The sequence below is a fragment of the Pteropus vampyrus genome, unplaced genomic scaffold, assembly GCF_000151845.1.
Source record: "Pteropus vampyrus isolate Shadow unplaced genomic scaffold, Pvam_2.0 Scaffold68, whole genome shotgun sequence".
Lineage (NCBI taxonomy): Eukaryota > Metazoa > Chordata > Mammalia > Chiroptera > Pteropodidae > Pteropus > Pteropus vampyrus.
Genome location: NW_011888849.1, coordinates 1132301 through 1145911, shown reverse-complemented (window position 1 = coordinate 1145911; position 13611 = coordinate 1132301). Strand labels below are relative to the sequence as shown.

The 13611-nt window shown below is 38.0% G+C and overlaps 2 pseudogenes; both read right to left on the bottom strand.

Annotated features, from left to right (window-relative positions):
* Positions 1-1477: 1477 nt before the first annotated feature.
* Positions 1478-1596, bottom strand: LOC111740839 (annotated as a pseudogene).
* Positions 1597-11875: 10279 nt separating this feature from the next.
* Positions 11876-11993, bottom strand: LOC111740796 (annotated as a pseudogene).
* Between the last annotated feature and the right edge of the window lie 1618 nt (positions 11994-13611).

The following is a 13611-nucleotide window of genomic DNA, read 5'->3' as shown; positions in this document are numbered from 1 at the left end:
AGTAAAGTCTCTCGGGGTATATTGATGTACTTTCCCCCTGATATCTGTCAAATACTACTCAGATTTTTTACATAATGACATTATTTAAAATAATCAATGGAGATTATATTTACATTTGGTGGTATGACTAAAATATAGCAATATTTCACTCCCTATGGTGTCATTCCTCATTTGACTTTGTATGTTAGAGCTGAAATATTTATTTGCTTGAATTGAATTGAAAGGGATTCTCTGGTTAAGTGGCAAGAGTTTGAATTTTGGTTAACATTGAGCAATAAAAGACCAAGGTACATGTTTAATTTTTTAATCTTCCCTTTGGTGGCCCTTGGTACTCTTCCCATCCCTGTCCACCTTTGAAAAGGTTTAAGAGGAGGTTGTTTAATTTACATCCATAAAATCAAAGAGAAATAGAGATTTTAAGGGGAATTATAAAGATAAGTAGGCCAAATAATTTTGGTCTGAATTACTCAAATATCAATTTTAATACTTTTTGGGAGTATAGCCCTACATGAAACTTTCACAGTATAGAGGGTCATCTGAGATCCAGTATTCTAGTCCCCAAATTGGCAGGTTGCACAGGGAAGAAGAATTCCCTAATAACTAACAATTTATAAAACTAACACCCCTTTGAATACCTCTGTCCCCCCTCCATCTAACCTAACATCAGCATCTATCCTAGCTAAAATCATTTTTAAAAATCTTGCAAAAATGCAGGATTTCGTGAAGCATTCTGAAGGGTGATATTGGAGAATTCCTATGGTTTCAGACAAAACTTTTAACAAATGTAGATCTGGCAGAATCAGTTCACTTATCCAATGAAGGAGAGAAAATTGACAGGATGCCTCAAAAGAAAATGATTTGAATATGAGATATTAAGAAATTCTTTAGAAAATGGATGACTACTTTTGTGAGAATGACTTTTTAATGACTGTGCTGCAAAATAAGTTGTGAAATGAAGAATATTACTATTATGCTATCATGTAATGTTGCCAGAAAAATGTGCCAAAACTCCTGAAACTTAGTTATTTGTTGTTCTATGAATTAAAGCACATTTGCTATTATTTTCCAAATATGGTTTAATATAAAATAAAATAACCTTATTTTTATATAGTTTCATTTTTAAAAGTTTAATTTCCATCAGTGTCTGCCACTTTTTATAATGTCACTATTTACTATAAACTTTAATCTTGTTAAAGAGGATTCACTTTAAGTATGAGGACTAAAAGAGTTTTTACATATAAAACATATATAACAGTACTAGATATCTATTAAGTACTCTGCAATTTAAGTTATTATTGTTATTAAAATGTAATATTTTAGCACTTATACTTGGATAACATGTTTAACATTTGGTATTTTATTTATTTTTTATTTTTTTATTTTTTAGGCAAGGCAACCCTTGGTTGACCTCACAGATTGCAAGGAACTTGTCAACTTATGATCCCTTATTTTTTAATTTTTTTTATTTTATTTTTTACGCCTACAGCACCTGGTCTTCCTAGGTGGTCTCCCATCCAAGTACTAACCAGGCCCGACCTTGCTCAGCTTCCGAGATCAGATGGGATCAGGCTTGTTCAGGATAGCATGGGCGTAGACACATTTGGTTTTAATAACAGTTACCAGTTTTACATACTATTTATTAGACACAATTTACATATGTGATTTCATTTGATTCTTATCACTCATACTAGGAGACAAGTGCTATTTTTAGTCCCATCACAGTTAAGGAAACTGACAATAAGTAGGAATTGATAAGTAGGAACCTTGAGTCTCAGCTGGTATGTGGAAGAGTGAAAATTTGAATCCAAGTTTGTATGCAAACGCTGGGATCTTCCTTTATTTCCTTTCTCTTTCTTTTCCTCCCTTCTAAATTATTATTTAAAAATCTCAAACATACGCGAAAATAGCCAAATAGTCCCATGAAGCTCAGAAAGGCTTTTTCAGCTTCAAAAAAACCATCGTGAGGCCAATCTTCTTTCATATCTACCCTGCTTTCCCCTTCTCCCTTACAGGTTACTTCTATAAGATTTCTGATGCTATATCATCTCAGCTATAAATATTTCAGTGTGTATTTTTAAGTGATAGAAACTCGGAGAAACACAACTAAAAAAGATTATAATGATATTAACCAACATCCATACAGTCTTTGAAATTTTTCTGATTATCTCATAATTTTAACATTCACTTGGTTTGGATCAGATCTGCACATTGCATGTGGTTCATATATGCCTCAGATCTCTCTTAATCTGTGGATTCCTCCTCCATTTTTTTCCTTGAGATTTATTTGTTAAAGAAACTGATATTTGTTCTGTAGAATTTCCTGCAATCTGGATTTTGATTATTTCTCCCACACGACTGTTTACCATCTGTAAATTGGTTATTTACTTTTTTGAAAACAACTTTTTGAGAGCTCCTACTGTGTTTAAGGTGCCGGGTTCCCATCCAACTACTTCTCTCACACAGGGACTTTCGAATCTAGTGAGGGACACAGACACTAAACAAGCAAAGCAACAGAAAATTTTATTTATATTGTACTTACATAATGTATAAATATATATCGCTTATGACATAAATACAACTCTATTTGGTCTCCATAGCACTGTGAGGTAAAGAGTTTTTTATTATACCAAGGAAACCATTGTGAGGTCAAAGAGAACCAGACAGCGTTCAGGTTTTCTCTCTCCTATCAACTACGTGTGGCCGGGTGTCAGGGGGTCAGAGGGAAGGGGTGGGGGATAGAGAGAGGGAGGGTTGGGGGTTATCCTTTACTATCTCTGGACTCTGGTATCATCATTTTTAAAATGATAGGTTTTTACCAAATAAGTGTTTTTTCAGTCTTCTTAGAGCGATGGAATCCTTTTTCTAAGCCCCTGCCCCGCCCATGAACTCTCATGCTGAATCCTAATGTATATAAAACAGGTGACAGTGGCTGCTCTGGGTGAAGCAGGGGACAGCTGCTGAGCCTGGCCCCATCTCATGCTCTCTCCCTAACTTTCATGCCCCCACCACGTCGCCCCCTATCACAGCCACTGAGATTCACTCTTAGAACCCAGGTCTCCTTGGAGCAGTTAGGAAACCACTGGATTAGGTTCGATATTTTTCTAAGCACTACCAGTGTATGAAAGATCTGGGTAATGCCTTGGTTTACTCGGTGTTGGAACTCTATGTAATTCTGTGTGTGTGTGTGCGCGCACGTGCACGCACGCACGCGTGCATGTGTGAATTTATTTCTCAATGGAAGCCTGGTGTGCCAGCACTGAGATGTTCTTATCTAACCCCTCCTTTTTAGTCAACTCTCTTTTAGTTACAAGTGACAGAACCCAAGTCAAATTAGCTTGTGCAAACTGAGGTTATTGGCACATTTAACTAGGAAGTCCCTGCATATACCTGGCTTCAGGCCATGGCTCAAGCAGTACTAACAGGCGGCCGGTTCTTTCCACCTCTCAGTTCTATTGTCTGCACAGCTTCCTTGTCTGGCACTTGTTCCTCATGTAGTGGCTGCTAACAATTCTAGGCTTAAATCCTACCAGCCCAGCAACCTCTCTGGAAAGAGAGGGTCTCTTCTTTGATAGTTTCTATAAGAGTCCTGCATGTCCACCTTCACTGGCCAGATGTGGACCACATGCTTAGCTTTGAACCAATCACTATAGCCAGGAGAGTGCAGAATGTTAATTGGCCACCTTGGGCTACCTAAATCATATGGGGCATGAAGATTCCTCAGAAACATTGAAGTGCTGCTACCAAAAGAATGGGAAATATCCTCCAAAGATGAACACTGTACTTAAGTGACCATATAACTTATCATCCAGATTGGAAGGATTTAGAGAGTAAAAGGGGGAACCATTAGTAGTTACAATGGAACAATAAATATAAATAGGCACTGTTCTGGGCAAACTGGAAATATGGTCCCCCTAACTATACCTCTCAGAGAAGTTAAATGACTTTGCCAAAGTTCTCAAACTAGCGAGTGAGAGAACTTGGTGTAGAATCCATTCCAGTATTTTCCACCAAAATGTCATATGAGGTCAACAATCTGAAACTTGTCCATAGTAAAGCTGTCTCTACAGAATAGGGTTTAGTAGAGTAGGTATTACTGAAAAATAGAACCTCTGAGGAAATTAGACCAAGTGAGGAATCATTTGTAGTGTCATGTCAATGACTATTAGCAATAATTTCATAGCTTTGACATGTTCATATATCCTGCAGTAAATGTTTTGGGTGCACGTATACACCCTAGGATGGTCTGGCATAGTCAGTAAAGAGTGTGGGTCTGGAATCAGCTGGATTTGAACCCAATTCTACCAATTATAAGCTAGGTGACTTTGGTCAAATTACTTATTCTTTTTGAGTCTGTTACTTCATCTCTAAAAATTGGCTAAGAACAGCATCTACCTCAAAAGCTTATTATGAGGATAAAATGAGACATTGTTCATCAAGTGCTATGCTGGAGCATAATCAATGCTCAATAAATTTGAGTTATTTTTATTAATTTTATTACTGGCATGCCTATAGAAGCTCATGTAGTCCCTGGCTTGTTCTCATACCAAACATTGTTAAAATCTGTACTTTGGATGCTCTGTGGTGATAGAGGATCACTGGGCAATGTGACCAGCATAATGACCTTCTCTGTTTCCAGGCGCACACCTGTCCAGGTGTTTTTTCTCTGTGGCCTGCCCTCCTGTGACCCAATCAGGTAGTTGCAGCCCCAGCCTCACACCCAATCAACTGGAGAGCAATCAGTTTCTGTGTTTGGCATCGACACGACATTGAAAAGTGTTGGTCAATAAACTGTGAGGATTTTATAGTATCTCTAGGGGTGTTAAATTGCAGGGAAGAAAGACTGTGTAAAGGACAGTCAAACATGCCGTAAAAAATGAAGTTATCACCAAGTCTCCGCAGTTCATGGTGTGAAATTCCAAGCTAAAAAGAAAAATACGAGCCAAATATTTTAGCAAATGTCTTTGGACTCAGACACCTGGTTTGGAAGCACACCACCACCTGTGCTGCATTAAACCTGCAAAAACCCAGGAAGGAAATACAGTGTATGAGGCCAGAAAAGGGTGGGCTCCGGGATCCCTTAGGTCAAACAGCAGGCTGTAAATGACTCTTTTCAAAACAGACGTATTACTTCCCAAGATTGCGGCCTGCCACAAAGGAAGGTACACACAGCGGTCGTTCCCAGCAAGAGTTATACTATATGGCTATTAGGGGGAATAGAAGCAGCTTGATTCTCGCCAATGACAGGAAATAAGGTCAAGTAAAGATAACAGGTCTTTGAATTAAAGAGGCTCTCAATGTATATCCTGGCCTCATGGCCTTAGTAGTGAGTAAGAATTATGGAATGGAGCCATGGGTTTTCGTACTGCCTTTAAGCTGGACACCTGAAACACACCCTTTCCTTGACTGACGCGAAGGAGGCCTGTGTGGGGAAGCCACCAGCTTCTTCATACCTTCGGCTTTTCATGCTCTCTCTAAACAGACCTCACTGTCTTGTTGCTAGTGAGATCTGGGCTGAGATCATTTCAAGAGTTAAAAGTCACAAGCAGCGTGTTTGATAGTCTTGGTGGTAAATACCTTCAGATTTAGAGGTCAAGACTGCATTAATTTTGTCTAGGTAATGGGGAAGGGAGCTCGTGGACCCCAGGAGGAGCGTACCAAGTGTATTTCTGTGTTGTCGTTTTTCAAGGACAAGATATTCAAACAGGCATGACTTAATTCACAAAGACAGAGCATCAACTCAGGGAGAAAAATAATAAATCCAAATCCTATATGAAAAGATTGTCACATGGAGAAACACCTGGTTGTTAGGCTGGGTTTCCTGGCCTATTGTTCAGACTGAATTTATTATATAACCACTTTGATTTTCTTTCTCCCTGGGTTGGGGGAAGGGTGCAGGAGTGGGAATAGGGGGCAGCTGAAATCAAGCGAAAAATTACAACATTAAAAAATGCAATTCAGTTAAATCAGTGAGCCAACTGGTTATTCTACAAATAACCAGCTGGTTGACCAAACTCAACCTTTTTTGGATGCTTGCTGGCATTGGTTCTGGTGTGTGTGACTATAGATGTGGGTTAGCCCTGCCCCCCATAACTACTGAATGAAGTACACATTTTCTCTGTGCTTTTACTGAGTGTCTTTTCTGATAATTTAGGTTTTAGAAAGACCTTGATTTTGACAGCTAAGCCAGGATTTTGCCCTAATATGGGCAAGAGACACTACTTGTTGGAGCCAGCTGTCCAGAGGGTGGGGCACTCAGAAAAGTCAAATGAAAGGATTTGCACATATGCAGGGACTGGGGTCAAGGTTGTCTGTGCTAGCTATAGGTCCTTAGGCAAGTCAGTTTTGGTCTCCAAGCTTCAGTTTTCTCATCTGAAAACTGGGAATCATGATTGATAGTATCTACTTTAGGGTCATTAAAAGATTAAATGAGATAATCCAGTGCTCGACCTGATGCCTGATACAGAGTAAGTAAGAGTTCTGGAGATATTCACGGTTCATTTGTGTTATCATTGTGATCTTTGTAGCTCATGCATACTCTCATTGGTTTCACAGAGAGTCTATAAATCTCTACATTTCAAAAATTTTACTTATAGAGAGTGATTCGAAGCCTTGCTGAATTTCCTTGCAGTAGTTTGGTTTTAAATAGATCTTTGATTCCTTGGTTTTTGCATGAATTAAAAGCACAATTCTAGGTTCTGGAGTGTTTAAAGATTTTTAATATGTATAGAATAAATTTTTTTTTGCTATTTTACAAGAGCAATTCATGCTTATTGTTAAGAAAAAGTAAATGAATATTAGTGAAAAAGAAGAAAATCAGTAATTCTACCAGAGATTACTACTGCCCACATTTTGGTGAATTATTATTGCACATGTACTGTAACTTTTTGCTTAATTATATAACAAATGTTTCTCACATCATTAACTAGTCTTCAATGTCATGTTTAACGGTAACAGAGAGTTCTATCCATGAGGCACCTCATTTATTTTTGCAATCCTATTTTTCCACTATCGAATAACATTCTTTTTAAACTCCAAATCATCAAGTTTCCAGGTGTGATTTCCAGCTTTGGGCTTTCATGCCACCTCCACCTAAACCTATAGGTTTTTCTGAAAGTTAGAAATCCCCTACATCCCAAACTAGCACCAAGGATGTTCCTTCAAAATGTCGGGAAGTTAAATTCCTCTCTTACTCCCCAGCGAAAAGAGGCAAAATTGGGGTCATTTTCATCACAGCTATTATTGCGTGTGAGGTGCTCCAAAGGGGTTTTCCCATCCTTTACCTTTTCCCCTAATCCTGGGTAATTTCCTCACTGCAGCAGCAACCTCACCTTTTATGGGGATGTCAAAATGCATCGTCCAAATAGAAGGACCTTAAGACAAGGGAAACTTCACACGCATGTGTTCTGTGCAATGCTCTAGCGCCTTTAAACAATATCTGACCTTCTATTCTGGGACAGAATTGACCGGGTAAGGCCTTTTCCTGTTTAACTGGGATCTGAACTCATTTGAAGGATATATACATGACTTCCTTTGCAGTTGAAAACAGGTTGTTTAATCCAGGAGTGGGGATTTCAAAGGGATTTGGACGTGTGAGGTGAACTGCTCAATAAAAGAAATGGCTCGGGAGAGCCCTGGAGGGTTCGTGGGAAATTGGGGTTGGCTTCTCAGCCCTGGTTAAGACCTAGGCTATTCCTGGGCAAAAGTGTCGAGTAAGAGAGGTTATCTTCTGGGCCATGCCTTGCCTTTCACGGCCACCGAGCATTTAGCAGCGTCGTGGACTTCATGGGGCCCTCTGGCTCTCCCAGAGTCAGCTGCTCAGGTTACCTTCTAGGGAAGCCCTTCATTGCAGGCTGGAAGGAGCTGGATCCTTGTCTTGGAGAAAACGAATGCTTTTCTTCCTGCTGGCAGACAGAGGTCTAGATGGATGCTAAGGTTACTGTAAGGATAAAACATTTTCCTATGAGCAAAGCTGGTATTTGGGGGTCCTTAGGATGAGGAGTATGTAGAAGGGTCATCAGCAGAGTCACCAGTTAAATACAGGACTCTCAGTTAAATGTGAATTTTAAAAAAATGACAAGTAATTTTTTTCATGTAAGTGCGTACCTTGACTACACAGTCTCTTATATTTATTTCTCCCATCTTTTGAGTTGTGTTTCTTATACCTAATTTGAAAGCTTTTTCATCTTGAGGACTCTTTCCAAAGCATTGAAATTAGTTTCAAATAAACAGTAATTATCTCTTAACATTCCCATTTTTTTGCTGTATCTAGTAGTTAATTAGCACACACACACCATAACAAGGATAGTTGACCCTTGAATCAAATGTGTTTGAAGTGTACTGGTCCATTTCCATACTAATTTTTTTTTTTTTTCATAAATGCAATCCACTTTTCCTATTGGCGAGATTCAAAACTGCGGATTCAATTAACCGCGGATCTAAAACAATATTTTCGCAGTCCCAACCACGGATTCCCAACCACAGATGGAAAATCACTGTTTTCCATCCCAGGTTGGTTGAATTTACTGATAGGATGGGAAGGGCCGACTGTAGAGTCACACATTATAGGCAGATTTTCAACTACATCCGGTGTCAGTGGCCTTAACCTCTGTGTTGTTCTAGAGTCCACGGTAAAGTGGGCATCAGCAGGCTTGGGACAAGCGCACCTTATTTTTAAAGAGCACATTGCTCATTGTAGGAACAGTATGGAGGAGTTACTGGAGAGAGGCAACTAGGCCAGATATTCAGCTCACCACAGGCAGGATGTTTGACAGAAGGATGGTCCATGGTCAATCAGAGTTTGTTAACTGGAGACAAGCAAGAGAGAGCCTGTCCTGCCAAGCTCTGGGTGCCAGACACACTGTAAGTGTTCAATGAATGTTACTATTATTATTATTATTAACTTACTTATTGTTAGAGACTTGTTCATAGTTTATTGATTTTATAAATAATGTGATGAATACTCTTGTAGTTTAATCTTTGTACAAATCCTTAGCTGTTCCCTTAGAATAGTTCCGAAAACTTTATAGATGAGAAAAATGAGATCTAGAGTAGCAGTGTTGTGCTAGGGCTGTTGGCTTGTGAGAGTGGATTGTTAAATTTTCAGGAATTTTGTACCTGGTTGTTAAACATAGGCATTATTAAAAATAAAATTACATAAACATAACTAAGTTATAATTAAAGCGTATGTATTAATTAAACAAAGAGCATATATATACTCAAAACTCATCACTTCCTAATTATTCTACTATGTTTTACTATTATTGAAGCTCTTGAAGTTATCTGTGTCTATTGTATTTGTGTGGTAGAAATACTAGAAAATGATGGTTTACATCATTTTCTTCCTACCAGCTCTGTTTACAGTGATGTCAACACAGATGTTGATGACAAAGCGATGTCATGTTACCTAGAAATCGGCCACACTGGAGTATTTACACTATAGAAACTGGCAAGTTATACAAATTAGGGCCATGTTTTACCATTGTTAAATATTTATACCACTGCATTTATACAATTGTAGAGAAATGAAATAGTTAATTAGCTAACAACAGAACTAAAGGTAGAATCCATTTCTCCCAGCTCCATCCACGCTTTTTGGATCATGTTTTCAGAAGTTGTTTTTTAATCCTTACTTTACTGGCATACTCCAACACCTATTAAACATCTCTAAACAATCTTTACCCAAAAGTGTGAAAGTGTTTTCAGGCTATTGAGAAAGTTATAGAACTTCATTCAACAAACATTTATTGAGCAATTGCTGTGTGCTAAATACAAAGAAAACAAAGATAAATAAGACATAAAACGTCCTCAAATAATAATGTCTCAGACTTTAGGTTACAGAGTTAATGAAAGTCCTTAAGCTATTACCTTGTATTAAATTAAATAATATAAATTAAATAATATATACACATATAACATAATATAAATAATATATTTTATTAATATATTATATAAAACATACATATGGTACTATAAATTAAATATATATAGTTGTGTGTATATGCATATATACACAGATGCTTTACTATCATATAGTGGTCTACACTTAAAAAAAAGTGTAGATAGGGTCCTATAGTAGAAAGAGGTAAGTGAAGCAAAAAAGTGTAATGACTGAGAACATGAGCTTTGAAGTCAGACTAACTTGGATTCAAGTCCTGACTTGATCCCCTGCTAGCTCCATGACCTTGGGCAAATTAACTTCTCTAAGCTTTGGTTTCCTGTAAGAATAAAAATAGTAATCTCCTTGTAAAGTTTATTTGAGGATTAAATAATAATCTATGTAAAGTACTCTATGACTGGTAGAGCCAGCACTCAGTAAAAATATAGCTTAAAACAAACCTCGAAGAAGTAAGTCTTAAAAGATAAGAATATTAATTCTTTGGAATTACAATTTATGTACTTCTGAAGTTTGAATTTCTGAGTAAATCCTGGTTTACTCTGGGTATGATCGCCTCCCAACTTAGAGTGGGGTCTCATATGAGCTCTTCGCAGACACACAAAGCGCCCTTAGACCTCTGTGCTTGTCCTTGTGCCCCTTCTGTGTCCTCTGGTGAACCCACCCCACATCTGACACTCACTCATTACTCACTTTTCCCTCGTTCCTCACTGACATTTCACTTCCAACCTCGCCAGCAACCGAAAGTGCTTTTACTCAGATCATCATAGATTACCCCGCTGATTTTTTTATGGAGTTTGATGCTCTAGTGATCACTTCCTCCATCTTTAGGTAAGTTTTGTCCAGTTTTGCTTTTAAATTTATGTCCCCAAAGGTGGAGAAAGCAGAGGAAGGGAGGCTTGAGGGATAAGAATATTAGTTAAAGCTGTGTTTTCACCTTGATTTCTTTTAAGAATGAATATTATTCAGAGAAATTTTATAGTGGCGCTTCGTGACATTTTTTAAGAGGGGAAATGCTTCTCGTTAACATTGTTGCTGTTGATTTACACAGTCAGAATTATTTAGAGTCATTCATATGTGTACCATGTGCTTCATCTCCCTTCTTGCATCTCAGACATTCCCCTGGGTTAATTTTCCTTTATGAGGGACATCCTTTAAGAAGCACTTTTAATGTGGGTCTGTTGGTAAATTTTCTCAATTTTTATCTAAAAATATCTTTAGTCTCATTCCTGAAAGATAGTTTCTCTAAGTACATAATTTTAGATTGAAAGTTATTTTCTCTCAGCACCTTGAAGATATTATTCAACTGTCAATTGACTTCTATCGTTGTAAAGTCTTCTGTCAGCTTAATTTTCATTCCTTTGAAGGATTCCATCTTTGCTTTCTGACTTCTTTTAACATCTTTTCTTTGTCTAGAATTTATCCTGCTTCAAATTCATTGGAATTCCTGAATAAAGGATTGGAATTATATCAATTTGGGAAAATTCTCAGCATTCTCTTTTACTTCCTTCTGGATTATCCATTAGATGTCTAGGGGACCCTTTCACGATCCTTTTGTTTACCTACCCTCTCTTTCTTATTTTTTGGTCTTCTTTCTTTAAGCGGAGGAAGGGAGGCTTGAGGGATAAGAATATTAGTTAAAGCTGAATATTAATTAAAGTTTGTTTAATTTCTCCAGATCTATTTGGTTTCTTTAGTTGTGAATTTTCCCCCTGTGGTTTAACACGTCCATTGAATTTTAAATTTTATGTCTTAATTTCTGGAAGTTATGGTTGGTTCATTTTCAGATCTGTTTTTTATTCGTGTTTTTGATTCTTTTTTTCTTAAAAACATTTTGTTTTATTGATTGATTGATTGATTGATCTATTCATTCATTCATTCATTCATTCATTCATTCATTTATTAGGCGAGGCAACCCTTGGTTGACCTCACAGATTGCAAGGAACTTGTCAGCTTACAATTCCTTTTTAAAAAAATTTTAAACACCTACCGCACCTGGTCTTCCTAGGTGGTCTCCCATCCAAGTACTAACCAGCCCAACTCTGCCTAGCTTCCGAGATCAGATGGGATTGGGCTTGTTCAGGGTAGCATGGCCGTAGATGCTTAAGAACATTTTAGACAGTCTAATTTTATGTTTTGTATCTAGTAATTCTAATACTTGAAGTCTTATGAATCGGGTTTGGTTATTGGTTGTTTCTGGTTGGTGTCTTTCACACTTTAGGGCTTGTTTCTTTTTATGTAATTTTTGGTTGTGAACTCATTTGCTGAAACTTTTTATTTTAAATAAAATTTTCCTCATCCTTTTTTTGGACGATGTATGTAATACAATTGGTGGCTCCAAACCTCTGTGTGTGGCCAAATTTGTGGTTACAAAGTCTCAGGGAAATTTTTTTTGTTATTTCTGTTACTGTTAGCTCTACCCAGAGCCAGGGCAAAGATGACCATTTTTTTGTTGTCTGCCGTGGTTGGGTGGGTTTTCTTCTAGATTACTTTATTCTCGGGGCATAGCCTATTTGAGTCCTGGCTTTATGCAGGGTGGTCTGGTTCTTCAGCCTATATGGAGTACCTGAAGACCCAGATGACCCTAGCATAGGCAGTGGTGGCAGTTGTCACTTGGCTCTGGTCTCCTGCTTTAATTTTGGCCTCAGGGAGGTGAAGTACTCCTATTTTCTTGGAAACTTATCACTTTATTTTAAAGAAGGTTTTCTATATTTTGTCTAGCATTGTAAACATTCTTTATAGCCATGGTGTTTCAAGATATCTGAGCTACTGTTCTGCTGGAAATGGAAATCTGTGTGTGTTCTTTGATTGCTGACATTCTAAGTGTGCTTTTATTATATCTTACAGCTGTGATTTCTTGCTAGCCCAAGTGAAATTAATTTCTGATGACGGAAACCAGGAGAAAAATGGAATTCACTTAATGGAAACTCCTTTTCTAGGAAATTTGACTCTTGGCTTACTCTGCAATCAGCTATAACTAGCTTACATGGCAGTCATTGAATATATAGTTACTGAGCACCAAGGACTCCTAACGAATGGCAGAGCTTCCTAGCAAACATAGGGCAGCATTTCTGTTGATAAGAAATTCACAAACTAGCATTGTAGATTCTCAGGATACTTGGATAGGAAGGGTCAAAAAGCTCCCTTAGACTAACTTCTCCTTTGCAGCTGAATGGGTTGGTGGGCAGAGAAAGTATTTTATTCAGGGTCATAGAGCTGGTTAGCAGTGCCTGGGGTTTCCTCCAAAGAAATTAATGCAGAAACTCTTATTTTTTGAAATTTGCTTATGAATTGATTCAGACATTTGTTCACTGAACATTAATTGAATACTTTCTCTGTGCCAGGTCCTAGTATGCCCTTCAGTTAGTAGGTACGCAGTAAATGAGGAATACATACACGTGTTTGCTTGTATATAGACAGATCCTCGACTGCTTATAAATCTCTCTCTTCCTCCTCCCCGTACCCTCTACCCTGACACTGAGCTACGTACTTCCACATATAGGTGAGAGGGTCTGTGGCTGGTGGGGAGAATCATAAAACAGGAAAACTACAGAGCCCATGGGACGTGGATAAGATTTGCTGAGTTGGAAATGCTCAGCCTTTACTCTTGGGACCATGACCCAGGGAGGGAAAGAAATCAATGAGAACCGGCCATTGGCATGTATTTGAGTCCTGACACTGCCACATGCTAGCTATTGGACTACCTCAGAGCCTCAGTT